Below are 14,431 nucleotides of genomic sequence, written 5' to 3'. Positions count from 1 at the left end.
ATTAATTATTTGCTAATTTTACGGGGTTTACATGAATGTTAAAGAATCATACACTTTATTCGGAGTCCCGTCATAACTACCTTACGCTCCGCACACATAATGTAACTAATTTTTTGTTTTAGCAGATAGTGAACACCATTGTGTGGCTTGCCTCACTCAGAGCACATCGAACCAAATCGGTGCGTGACTGATTTTTGCCTTCCTCATTTGCGAACCACATCCTGCACCTGAAGCAGGTTGAGGCAATCCTTCAGACTTATCTCGGCCGGTGGATGCCAGAAACAAATGAATTGGAGCATGTAAGGACCAATAATTTTGAGATATGTAAGCAGAAGTTAATGGCTATTTTTTTACTGCTATGATGATTATGTAAAGTAACTTCACTTTATACTACACAAGTGTTTGTCCTGATGTTAGAACCTTCTCATAGCTGGTACATGATGGTCCTTGATGTTAAAAAATGTAAGGTATTAGCGCTTGACATTTGCAGGACTACTGAGAAATGGCTATAAGAGAGCGAAATATGAGGAATATAGTGAGTTATTGTTGTATTCCTGGAAAACAAATGTTTTGCTGCAATGCATGCCATTACTATTGGTAGCTGACATGGTCATTTTGGTTTTCATATGTATGTCTCCTTTTTCCAGCTTGTCGTGCTTGGCCAGATATTTAGACTTGATAGGAACTTGCCAAGTTTCAATGTGATCTCTCCTGATCTAACTACTTGGGGAGCCATAAAATACCCACCTACAATTAAAACCGTCTAGACAGGTACGAATACTTTCTTCCCCAAAAGCCCGCAATTTTAACATCATTTTCACTTTACTTTGCTGGCCACAGCCAGAGATTTGCTTCTGAAACCTTTTCTCTTTCACTTTTAGAGATGATGATACTCCAATTTGGTGCCTCTATTGGCTACAACATGATGGCAACTTCAACCCTGCACCACTTCTGAAGAAGGTAAATTTCATGATCTTTCTAACTTTCATCAGCTTGATAACATTTAACATGTTGACCCATCAACTTCCACCAACAACCCTAACACCAACACTCCCTTTTTGAGTGTTCAGATTAACGAAGACAAATTCAGAATGAAGACTGCAACAAACATTATCAATTCAGAAACCAATCAGAACAAGCTAGAAGTCAAAGTCAATAGTGAAATGGCATGGTGCGAACTTCTTCGCACTGTTGCCTAGCTTGCGCCCTCCCAACTTATGTCACTGTCTTTTTTGCATGGCATAAATCTTTATTTTCTCGGATGCCATGACAACTTATGTCAAGTTTCTTTTCCTTTGTTTTGTTAAGCATGTATGTGTTATCCTCGGCTCCTTGGGTCCAAGACACTTGAAGTGGCTCTGATGCCACATGTGTCTTTTCATCTGTATGACTTCTTAGCATAGTTAGGAATAAGTTTGATTGATGCTGTTGTGTTTTGTGGAGAAGCGTGGTCCCGCTTGTGAGCAGGAGCACACAATCCACATTCACCTTTTGTATGGATTATGTCAATATGAATGAATGCAAGCAGTGGTCTCTAAAGTTAGTCTGTCTTTCTTACATTGTAAGCACACCTGTGCATGGCTTACTTAACTAATGATACGCAAGTAACATGTACTCCTGTGCTAAGGCTATTTAATTTACCAAGATCTTTTGCCACTTTTCGTTGTAATTTGTTGACCCAACCATGTTGAACCCCACCATGTGCTGAAATTGTATGGATTAAATGAAAACCAACCAACATGTAGGTATTTTTTCTTTCGCACAAACTAGCTTCATCTTTTTCCTTTTTCAGTAATAGACATAGTAAAACTAAAGAATAAGTCACACATAAAATGTGTAGGTAGAAAGTAAATAAAGTTAAAAACTTACAACTTGGCAATAATTAGAATTTCATTAGTTATTGCAATAGAATTCTTGTAATAAAAATTCAAATTCTAATTTAACATTAAGAATTCTATTTTCACTTTCAAGTAAGTGTTAAAAGTAGTTTTTATAAGTAGCTGTACATCGGTAATGTTATATAAATTTAAAACATGAATGCATAGGAAGCACATGATTTAACTTGTAAGTAGGTGAAAAGTAATAATTTCTAGAAGAAATTTAGAGTACGACTTGATCTGAAATTTTTGTTTACACATGTATATAAATCATAATGAATTATCCGATCAAGTGAAAAAGGTGAGCATAATTTAATATGAATTTAATCATGGTAACAAGGAAAAACAATTGTTGCGTTGTGCCAAATTTCATATTTAGAGCATGAGTTTGGATGATCAACTGAAGTTCAGCATTAATACCTCCAATTAGGTGTGAGTATGGGATTAAGTTCAGTAAATTAATGATTTAGTTCCTATTTACAAAATAAATTTGATATAAAATCAACTCCTCGGCCACATGTAAGTAGGTTTCATCTAATACCATCAATTCAGTATAGAGTATGAATTCATGTACCATCATTTGTGAACCTAAAAGTTTTATTCGTTCTTTAGACGATAAGTAGAACATAATTTATCATCAGTATCTTGATTTTATCTCTAACAAGGTATTAATATCAAGTTCATAGCATTAAGTGACATGGTTTTTACTCCTGCATCCAAAAATATCACCAATTTTATTTTCACGACATTAAATTTGAGACCTGAATTGGATTTAATTATATGTATTAACGTCGTTAAAAGGGCCACTTAAAAAAATTTCATCATTCAACCACAAACATTATACATACTACTACCTTAATTTTCAGAAAATTAAATCAGAAATTTCAAAGGATTCAAAATAGCCACCATACATGACCATACACTCTCCAAGTACCCTCTAACAGAGTCCATATGTATAACAACTTGGAATTCTTGAAGCACATTTTCACGGTGCGGAAAAATGCCAAAATAGCAAGCAAACAACACCAAAATAAAAACATCATCACATAGTAACAGTCCATAACATGATTCATAACTTATTCGGGTTCAAATTAACGTCACAATCCTTAGTATCATCTACTCATGAAGAATAATACATCCCTCCCAATTCACTTATCACGGTAACTACTCTCTACCTGTACAAGCCTTTGACCAAAGAAAACATACACATTACAAGTGGCTTGTAAACATTGAAATTGTTCGAAATCAGAGCGACCTGGGAAAGGTCTCCAGAAGCTTGCATGTCCTTTTTCGTGACCTTGTCTGCTCCGCTGAACCTTCTGCCTACAACATTAACAACAACAATATCTTTACATAGACACACGACATTGATCTTTCAACTAACCCACATCATAATGTAAACTGACTCACTACCCAAACACAGATCATATTATTGCTAACAATATTTATTGCCAAAATGGAGACAACACATTCCAAAAGTTGCAACTCAATTTAAGTCGCTATTGCTAACCATAGCATAATACAATTAAATGCTCTTACCCAAACTGATTGGCCACTGGTGCCTGCTGTTAGGATTTGGTTGAATTAGTCCCACATTGCTTAGGATAGCAAATGGAGTGGGTGGCCTAGGCTATAAATATGAGGCTAAGTTCTCCATTTGTTTTTGCACCAGTCAGAAACACTTTAAGCTTGTATCTGATTTTTCTTTTCTTCTGTACTCTTTGATTAGAGAGTGTTGTGAGGTGTAGTTAGATATTTGCTTTGAGAGAGTGTGGGTGTACTGGGGTGCCGGTGTTAGAGAGAAAGAAGTCTATGTGTTGTAACAATTTTCACATAGTGATATTCTCTGGTTGTCATTTGACAACGGCCGTGGTTTTTTCTCCGGTAATTGGAATTTTCACGTTAAATTCTTGTGTTGTGATTGTGTCTATTTTATTTCTCTGTCAAAGGTGTTTTCTCAAGGGGGAATGGTGTCTTATTCCCAACAAGTGGTATCAAAGCTTCGGTTTGGTGGGATTTATTCTTAGTATGCTCTGTGGTTGCAGCCTAGTCTGACCTTCCACATCAGAAAAGAATTTTGTCCTGTGGCTTGAGGTTGATCTTTGGTTGCTGTTGTTGTTGCTGGAAGGCAGTGTGACATTGTGAGAGTGCAGTTTGGAAAGGTTCTGGCTAAGGAAAGACCTGGTATTTAAGTGTGTCCATTGTGACCCACTTCTCTTTCCTGGGGGACCCTTCCTAGTGCACGGTCTACAGTTGAGTTATACTATTCCAGTATACAGTTGCAACAATGTCAGGATATTCAAGTGCTGTGAAGCTTGAAATAGAGAAATTTGATGGAAGAATCAATTTTGGCTTATGGCAAATACAAGTCAAGGATGTGTTGATACAATCAGGTTTGCACAAGGCGTTGAAGGAGAAGATCTCTGGTTGCTCTCTCTATGAGAGAAGATGATGTTCTCTAGAAGACAAGAAGTATCCTCATGGTATTACCGCACTGCCATGGATAAGGATAAGTTGTGGCAATCGGGTCCACAATTGCACACGGGCATTGGTTGGCGTTGAGATGCAAGGTGTGTGGCAGAGTTAGGTCGATGGCTGAAGAACTTCTAGGAAAAGCCAATTTGGAAGTTGCACCATGAATTTTCAGCAAGGTTTCGATCTGTACCAAAGCGAAATGCTTGGAGTGGTCTAATTCCAAGTGAGTATACTTTCATGGTGGAGTATGATAGTTCTCTGAACTATGATTGTCGGTATAGACAATGGCAGCAAAGAATTGTCGGTGTTGACAATGGAAGCTGAAGATGTGTGACTATTTCAATCAAGGTGAAGATTGTTAGGATTTGGTTGAATTAGTCCCACATTGCTTAGGATAGCAAATGGAGTGGGTGGCCTAGGCTATAAATATGAGGCTAAGTTCTCCATTTGTTTTTGCACCAGTCAGAAACACTTTAAGCTTGTATCTGATTTTTCTTTTCTTCTGTACTCTTTGATTAGAGAGTGTTGTGAGGTGTAGTTAGATATTTGCTTTGAGAGAGTGTGGGTGTACTGGGGTGCTGGTGTTAGAGAGAAAGAAGTCTATGTGTTGTAACAATTTTCACATAGTGATATTCTCTGGTTGTCATTTGACAACGGCCGTGGTTTTTTCTCCGGTAATTGGAGTTTCCACGTTAAATTCTTGTGTTGTGATTGTGTCTATTTTATTTCTCTGTCAAAGGTGTTTTCTCAAGGGGGAATGGTGTCTTATTCCCAACACCTGCCTCTGCATGAAGTCTATCGCCAATTATCCCTGATGCAGCCACACCTGGGCACCTAGTCCTTTGATGGCCCAATCGACCACAACTGTTGCATTTCCATCTCTTCCTACCAGTTGATGGGGATGCTTGGTTGCCACGTCCAGTCCCTTTGGTTCTCGCACAAACCGGATCCTTCACGCCTCCTCCCTGCGCTTCATTTTAAATGGGGTTGTCCCCTCGAAGTCCATACTTCATTTCCAAAGACGTGTCGTTCACAACCTTTTGCAAAATCGATTTGAAGTCCTCGTCGCTCATGCAGGCAACCTTTTCAAGCCTCTTGCATAACTATGAGAATGCACCGAATCTAGTACGGTAAATTGTCAACGATTTCTCGGACAGACACGGGCATGTCTCTCGCTTCATATCAATATTTGCTATTTTCGACCACCGTCGCAGCACAAGGCTATCGGGAATAACCACAACATCAAGTTGCACAAGAACAACTAGTATATGTACACATGGGAGTCCGAACGACTCCATTCTCAAACAGGAGCACATGAAGGTGTTCGTTGCATTCTCGTGCTTAACCTGCCATGCCATTTCTGGTTTGTGAAACTTCTGGATGTTGAACATCTGGCCACCTTCTATCTCGACACAATCATTTATCCTCACCCGCACACACCGTTTTAGCGACTCACGATATCTCCAAAACATCTCGTGCATGAATCGCGTGGCACCAGACTTCTTTAACTCTATGAACTGAGTTTGCAACACCGGAGTCCCGTAGCACGATTGAAATTCCAACTTATCCTCATTGTCTTTAAGAAAATTCACACACCTCTGGAAGTTTGTCACAAATTCAATCACCCCAAACCTGCTTTCGACAAACTATCCCAGAGACTCGCACCGACAAGTTGTTCTAATCCCCGTAAAGAATCTTCCACTAATATAAGCAGTTTTCCATGAATACTTCTTCCTATACAACTCATGCACCCATTCAACCTCCCTCATGCCACACTCATCAAGCATTGCCCCCCACACCACCTCAAATTCATCTATCTCGATGTCTACCACTATGAAATGTTTAAAAAGTTGTATGAATCGTGGGTTAAAAATTTTTGACGTCGCATACCGAAAAAGATGCCACGCGCACAATCGGTGATGAGCAGCAGGGAAAATCCTTTGAATATCTATGCGCATTGCTGGATCGCCATTGGAGATTACCAACTTTGGTGCTACACCCCCATGCACTCCAAAAATTGTTCAAGCACCTATACATAAGATTCTTGTGACTCACAAGACACCAAAGCCGTGCCAAATATGCACGTCTGGTTGTGATGGTTAACCCCGGAAAAAACCACTACGGGTAGATTATATTTGTTCAGTCTATAGGTCACATTGAGTGCCAGCACGTCACCAAATACCCCATAATTATACTGACTGCGCCCATCACTCCAAAACAGGTTGCACAAGTGTTATCCAGGACCCAATCTATGCCTCCAAAACATTTTTCCATCAACACAACCAACACCTTCTAGGAACCGAATTACTGCATTCACATCTCCATCCTACAATGCTCTTTGCCTCCTCACCTCGTTATACATATCTTGCTTTGTAAACGTGATCATGTTGAAGCCAGCAAGCTGGGCTACAAACGATTCATAGATTTTAGGAATGCTAATTCCTATATCCCGCATGCTTGTTAGATGAGCAATATCAACCTCTGAAATTTTCTTGTGTGATCTCAAGAAATCCACAAACTTCCCCAAAACAAGCTCGTGATTGTACTCATCGACAAATTGTGAGACATGCCACTTTCTGCTACCATCTTTCCTCTTAATTCTCATCACACCCACGCAACCACAACGAGTTATTACTTTATGTTCCTTCTTTCTATCAGTCTTCTCCAACCATTTCTTCTCTTTGAACCCCTCTCTATTGCAGACCCCTTAATGCGGCTAACAATCTCTCTGACAATATTTATTACCTTCTTTCCTTGTCTTGTTGCAAATCCCTTAATGCGGCTATAGATATTATAGAAACCGATTGCTTCCTCGGGCGTGTTAAATTCCATTAGAAGAACGTCTTCTGATCTAAGCCCACCCATATCTATATATCCATGCGATCCCCCACCCTCGCACTCCAAATTCCTACCCTCATCTTCAGCCTCATTGCCTAGGTCAAACAATACTTCCTGCAAAAAAATCAACAAAACCATGACGGCAAAATCATATATACCTTACAAACTTGGGAAAGTATTTGACGGAGCTCTTGTAGAAAGGTCCATCAAATAAAGTTGACTAAAATATTTGTATGTTGGGAACAAAACTCTCAAGAATTGATTAACGACTCTTTCTATTTCATTGTTGCAATTCTCACCATACTTTATTTTATCCACACACTCCACAGGTTGCAAATGTGACTCAACTTTATTCATCTATGAATATTAATTTAGTTAAATTGTTAAATTGTTCACAATACAAAGGTAATGAGAGGTACATTTATATATTAATATTATCAATTATTTCATATTTATTGTCATTCTTTATACATATCTTTGATGTAGGATATAGATAAAAAATTTATAATTAATAGTATACGTGTTTCTCCTTTAAGGTTAGGGTTCTACGGATTGGCAAATGAAACATTAGTTGGTACAATTCATATTTAACTGAATAAGAATATTTGTACGCTTCGGTGAAAGTTTTATTTAATTTAAAACAAATGCCAACTATTATATTGTAAAATGTAACAAGTTATTTAATTTTCATAACGTGTATAATAGTTAACATTTAGTTTATATTCGTAACATTGTTGTCAAACTCTCGAGTTAACTCGTAAACTCGTACGAGTTTACGAATTTAGGTAGTGAAATCGAGTTAACTCGAACACAAACTCGTTTTTGAGTAAACTCGGGTAGACTCGCATAAACTCGGTCAAACTCGCGAGTTTGAGAGCGAGTTAGCGAGTTTGCGTTAGGTGCCCATTTTGGCCAAAAATGACGTCATTTTGGCATTCTGGCCCAAAAAAAAACGAAAAAATGCTACCCACTTATCCTAAATCCCTAATTGGCTCAGTGACTCCCTCTTACCTCACTCTTTGATGTTCTCCCTCTCTCCCGCACTCATTGTTCTGACTTCACTCATTTGCCTTCATCGCCGTTCTTCGCCGGCTGGCACTCTTGCTCCTTTGTCTACTCAGCTTCGCGCACAACCCCGCGTCTTACTCTCTGCTCTGCTTCTCGCCTTCTCCTTATCTTGCTCTCTATTCTCTTTTATGCACGTCGAGCCTCTGCCGTGTCTACCGTGCTGTCGTTGAGCCTCTACCGTCGCGCAGAGTTGTATACGTTCGTCGAGCCTTTGCTACTTCTATTGATCTGCTCTGCTTTGCTGCCACCGTTCACCGTTTCTCTACCTCCACTGCTACACAACCTTGCCGCTTCTCTTCCTGCATGACCGCGCCACTTCACTACCTTCATTCAGGTATGTTTTTTTAAAAAGATTTCATAGTTGTTACTTGAGTTTATTATTGACTTCCTGAATTTTCTAGTTGTTACTTATTACTAATTTTAATTTTTTAGTTGTTCTGGTCTCTGGAATTGTATAAATTATGAATGTTTGAATTTTAATCATTGTTAATTCATTCTTTTGAATATCTAAATTCTGATCATTGAAAGCTATTGCAGTTACAAATTTAGTAAATTACAGTGTTATTGTGTGTCTATGTTAGTATATGATATGGTTCAATGTTCATAGTTGATTATTTGATTTAGGAGAAGAATTTTTATTTAGGGACAAACTTACTAATTTGATTATTTATTATTGTTGATTTAGGGATAAAATATTTGAAACTGTTGGTTTAAGGACAAAATGGTGAAGATGAGGATATTGATACCATGGAAGATGAAGATATTGAAGGATTTCAGTTCGACTTTTAGTTTATTAGGCCATTTACTTGTTATTTTGTTGTTTTCTTTTTTCCGGTTGTGTTATTTGAAGCTTTGATTGTGTGTGGGTTCAATGTTAAACTAGATGCATACTTGTGAAGAATTTGAATGTGTGTTCTAAAGTACCTGTTGTAATTGTGGTACTATTTTAATTTATTATATGTTTTGAAGTTGAACTTATTAATTTTGAATGCCTAAATTTAAGTATATATATATATATATATATATATATATATATATTAAAAAAATTCATAACAGGTAAACTCGTACGAGTCTATGAGTCGAGTTTAGGTCAGCTCCACGAGTTTACTTAGACTCGCGAGTTTGACAACCTTGATTTGTAATGTATAGAATAATTAATATCCACTTAGGAAGTTATTTCAATTTCCAATACTATACCAATCTTACTTTATTTTATGCAGATCCCAAATTATTAATTTATATTTTTATTATGTCTCTTAATTGCTTTACACACTGGTATTATTTAGGTGTAATTATTTTGTTGGTTCTTATAGTTTTGCCAAATTTTTAATTAAGTCCCTATACTTTTTTTTAATTGAGTCTTTGCACCAAATTGTTTTTTAATTGGGTTCCTAATTTTTTTTCTTTTATTTAGGTTCTTGCACTAATTTTTTTTTTACTTGAGTCCCTATACAATTAAACTAATTATTGTCAAGGAGGACCTAATTGAAAAAAAAAATTTGGTACAAGGACCAAATTAAGAGAAAAAAAAGTATATAAATCTAATTGAAAATTTTACAAAAGTATAAGGATCAACAGAATAATTAAACCTATTTTTTATTATTATTACTCTCCATATATGTATCTACCATTATCATTCAGATTTTTTTTCTTAAATTATCAAAATTTAATGCTAGTAATCCTTAAATACAATATCAAAATATATTATTTTTCTCTAGCATAAACAAAAATGTACTATTGTAAGTTTTCAGCTAACAATTACAAATTTAACTTGCAATCTTTTTTTTTGGTGACTATTTAACTTGCAATCTAACATAGTGTAAGAACATTATAGTTTATTATTTTATTATATTATCTTTGTACCACATAATATAACATAAAGTAGAATTCTATATTTTACCACATCTTTAACATTATGTATCAATCTAATATATGTTAATTTATATGTTTATCGGGTTACCAAGTTATTTAAAAAATTAATTAATAAATATTCTTATCTTACTACATCTTTAACATTATATGTCAATCTAATAATTAGTAAAAAAAATACTACTAACTAACATAGAATTGATTAGAAATTCAAAAAAGAATTAGCAAAATATCTATGAGAATTTTTTACTCTACCATTAGTAGGTATAAATAATCTTGTGTCTTATATATGCCAATCAAATGATCAGTACCATATGCCAAATGAATAATATTAAATTAATAAATTTTTTGAATTATAATTTTTTATTTTAATTTAATTATAAACAAATTTGCATGTACTTAACTGTCAGTACTCTACAAAAGCAAAACAACAACATTCATAAAAAATTATTTATCAACACTGATTACACACTTCCTTGTATCCTAATTATTCTTTTCCTCCTCTCATACACGGCGCCAACAACTAACCTTTGTCATTGTCACTATCTAGTTCAGGAAATCACAAAAACTCATCCAAATAGTTGTGCCATATAAAATTGGGAAGACAAGTAAGAAAAATTGAAAAATGGTTAAAAATAATGAAAGCGTAGGATTATTGGACTAAAGAATTCAAGAAGAGGTTAAAGGTTTCTATAAGGGTTAAGTACAATTTTGGTCTCTAAGGTATAGGTCAAAAAAAATTTTCATCCCTAACCTTTTTTTGCATACAAAATCGTCCCTAAGGTTCAGCTAAACTTTTAAACCGTCCTTTGGAGTAAAATACCTTTCTCCTTCTTCACCAAAATAATCAGTTTTCATTCTTCTTTCTCTTCTCTGTCACACAACAGCATCTCATCTTCTTTTTCTTCTTTGTCGTCACAGAATCAAGAACAACAGCAATGAAGTAGAAATAAAGAAAGAAAAGAACAACAACAATTCATTAGAAGAGAAGAAAAAAAGAGCAACCATCACCATCTCTCTCAACTCTGGAGAACAACAACAAAGAAAGAAACTTTCAATACCATTTACTCTCAGCATTCTCATTTTCTTTCTCTATTTTCCTTCCCTATTCAGAATCAGAAGAAACAGAAGCAGAACAACAATAAAATCAAAATAAAATCAGAATCAACAACAACAATAGAATCAGAATTAATGTAATTAATAATAGAGTAAAGTATCATTTATGTCCCCAACATTTGGAGTAAGTCTCAAACCTATCCCTAACGTTTTAAATGTCCTATTTGTGTCATAGACGTTTCTAAATCGAATCAATGTTGTCCTACCGTCCAAATGACTAACATTTGGTTAACGGCGTTACACACGTGGACATTAAGTGAGTAAGCCCAAAGGTTGAGATACACACGTCTGCCTCTTTGCGCCCAATATATCGTTCATTATAGCAAATACGAAACGTCGAAGAATCAGAGCACCTCTACCCAACGTTTTTGATTCCAGTTCTCGTTACCATACACGTTTTTTCTCTTCATCGAGGCTGATCGTAGGGAGGGGCTGGAAGGTAGTTGGCGGATCGTTCTTGGGAGTTTTGCATGAAAGCTTACACCTTTGTTGTGGTGACAGAGTTTGATCGTGCGACGAGGTATGTAGTTGAAAAAAATTTTGTTTTTTGGGGTTTTATTGAGTAGTTCCACGAAGAAAAGATGGCCGGCAATGTATGAGATTGCGTGCATTTTTAGGGTTTAGTTGGTTTTTTGTATTCTCAGCAAAATGTTCGTTGCTTATGTTAGTTAGGGCATGAATTTACGTTTTTTGGTGATTGAATGTGTGCCTGCGATTATGTTGTTTTGTTATGTTTGCCTGTTGTAACAGGGTCTGTTGGTTAGGATGAGTTATTTTAGTGTCAAAGTTTACCACCAAGGTAGCTTTGGACTTCAACGAGGGTAATTGAAGTATTTGGGTGGGGAGACAACTGTCATAGACTACTGCAATGAAGATGAATGGAGCCTGATTGAGGTTTATGACATAGTGAGCAGACAAAGGTATTTGAAGAAAGATATTGCTGCAATGTGGTACAAATCACAGGATCAGAATACAGAAGAAGGCTTAAGGATGCTGCGAACTGATAAAGATGCAATGAATATGGCTAACATTGGGGTTAGGGAGGATATGGTGGAGCTGTTTGTAGTTCACAAAACAAGTGATATCTATGAGGTGGTTGAAGATGTACACTTGTTAGGGAGTACTGAAAGTAACATGCAAGTGAAGGGTGGTGGATCTGATGGGCAGGGCCCAATGGTTACAAGTGAGGCCCAAACAGTTGGACAGGTGGAGAAAAATTCTGGACCAAATGTGGAGGAAGAAATTCTGGGTAACAAAGATGAATCAGATGAGGAAGGAGAGGGTAGTGATGGCAGTGAGGACGAGGACTATGAACCCAAGGGTGGTGAATATGATAGTTGTGATTCATGGAGTTCTGATTCGAGAAATGGTGATGGTTCAGAAGATAGTGCTGCCGAAGTTGTGTTTGGTGACAGTGATGATGATAAGGAATGGGCAGAGGGCTTAGTAGATGTCAACATCAGGGTAGGGGATAGATTCGAGGCTGCATCAACTGAAACCCAAACAGATGCAGCAAAAGCTAGTGGGAGTGCCAAAGGTAAGGAGAAGGTTGTTGCAGGTTTAGGTGATGAGAAAGAAGGATATGATTCTGAAGAATTCCTAGATATGCCTATTACTGATGATGATGAGAATGGAAATAGTGTTGCCAAGAAGTATCCATTGCACAAGCAGCTAAAGGATATGAGTGAGTACAAGTGGGAGGTTGGAACTCTTTATGTCTCAAGAGAAGAGTTCAAGGATTGTGCCACTGCCTATGCTGTACACACTGGGAGGGATTTAAGGTTTGATAAGGTTGATCTTCGGAGAGTGAAGGTCACTTGTGTGGAGGGTTGTAACTGATTTGCATACTGTGGGAAGATTAAGAATGAGCAAACATGGCAATTAACCAGTTGCCATAACAAGCATAGCTGTTCTAGAGAGTTGAAAATTGGAATTATGCATGCAAACTGGTTGAGCAAGGTGTTTCTAAAAACGATCGCTGAGAATCCAAAAATAAAGCTCTCCACACTAATGAAGAAAGCATACAGCAAGTGGAATGTAGAGCTAACTAAGTCTAAAGCTGCCCGGGTTAAGCAGTTTGCACTTGATGAGTTACAAGGAACGTACATAGAGCAGTATTGGAGACTCTATGACTATTGTCATGAATTGCTGAGGTCTAACCCGGGTTCTACAGTTAAGTTGCAAGTGGAGAGACCACCTGAGTTTGCTTCTGAGAGACCAAAACCGGGTGTGGATTTAAGGCCAAAGTTCCAAAGACTTTATGTGTGCCTTGATGCATGCAAGAAGAGTTTTATGGTTTGCAGACCAATAATTTGCCTTGATGAGTGCTTCATCAAGACACCATATGAAGGTCAACTTCTCACGGCTATTGGCTGGGACCCGAACGACCAGATACTGCCGATAGCCTACGCAGTGGTTGAAGCAGAGACTAAGGACACATGGACTTGGTTTCTCACCAATCTGTGTGATGACTTTGGTAGTGACAAGATAAGGAGATGCACCTTCATTTCTAACCAACAAAAGGTACTTATTTCTCTACTCACTTCATTCATAGTGTTAGTTTTAGTGTTAGACTTGCTGATAGCTACGTTATTGATCCTAGTTTAGTGTTAGAGTTGTTGCCTATAGTGAACCTAGTGATTGAAATGTATGACTTGTAGTATGAATTGTGCATGTCCATACTACAAGTAAAACTGATTAATTGTGATAATAGATTCTGTGATTAATTGAAATGTATGTACTTGGTTAATTGTCATTATCACATATCATGCTGATTTAATTACTACTTCAAGTAAAACTGATTTACTATGGATTTAGGGCTTAGTTCCAACCTTTGATGAGCTCATTCCCAGAGTAGATCATAGATTCTGTGTTAGACATCTTTATAGCAATTTCAGGAAGAGATTCCCAGGGCTGCAACTAAAACTGATGATGTGGAATGCTGCAAAAGCCACTTATTTACAAGAGTAGGAGAGAAACATGGCTGAAATCCAAAAGGTTGATAATGGAGCCTACAACCACCTTATGGAGATACCAACCAAATATTGGTGCCGGCATAAGTTTGGGACTTGGTCTAAGTGTGATACCTTGGTTAACAACATGTGTGAAGTATTTAACTCTGTGATTGTGGACGCCCGGGAGAAGCCTATAGTCAGTATGCTTGAAGACATCAGAGTATACATAATGAG

The 14,431-nt window shown here is 37.0% G+C and overlaps 2 pseudogenes; one reads left to right on the top strand and one right to left on the bottom strand.

Moving 5' to 3' along the window:
• Nucleotides 1–1,019: 1,019 nt before the first annotated feature.
• On the bottom strand, nt 1,020–8,588 carry LOC148549738 (protein FAR1-RELATED SEQUENCE 5-like; annotated as a pseudogene).
• A 3,420-nt stretch (nt 8,589–12,008) lies between these two features.
• Nucleotides 12,009–13,850, top strand: LOC148549737 (uncharacterized; annotated as a pseudogene).
• Nucleotides 13,851–14,431: the final 581 nt, after the last annotated feature.

Source organism: Arachis ipaensis, chromosome B8 (assembly GCF_059453495.1).
Source record: "Arachis ipaensis isolate K30076 ecotype BB chromosome B8, ASM5945349v1, whole genome shotgun sequence".
NCBI classification, from domain to species: Eukaryota; Viridiplantae; Streptophyta; class Magnoliopsida; order Fabales; family Fabaceae; genus Arachis; species Arachis ipaensis.
This window is presented reverse-complemented; position numbering and strand designations above follow the sequence as displayed.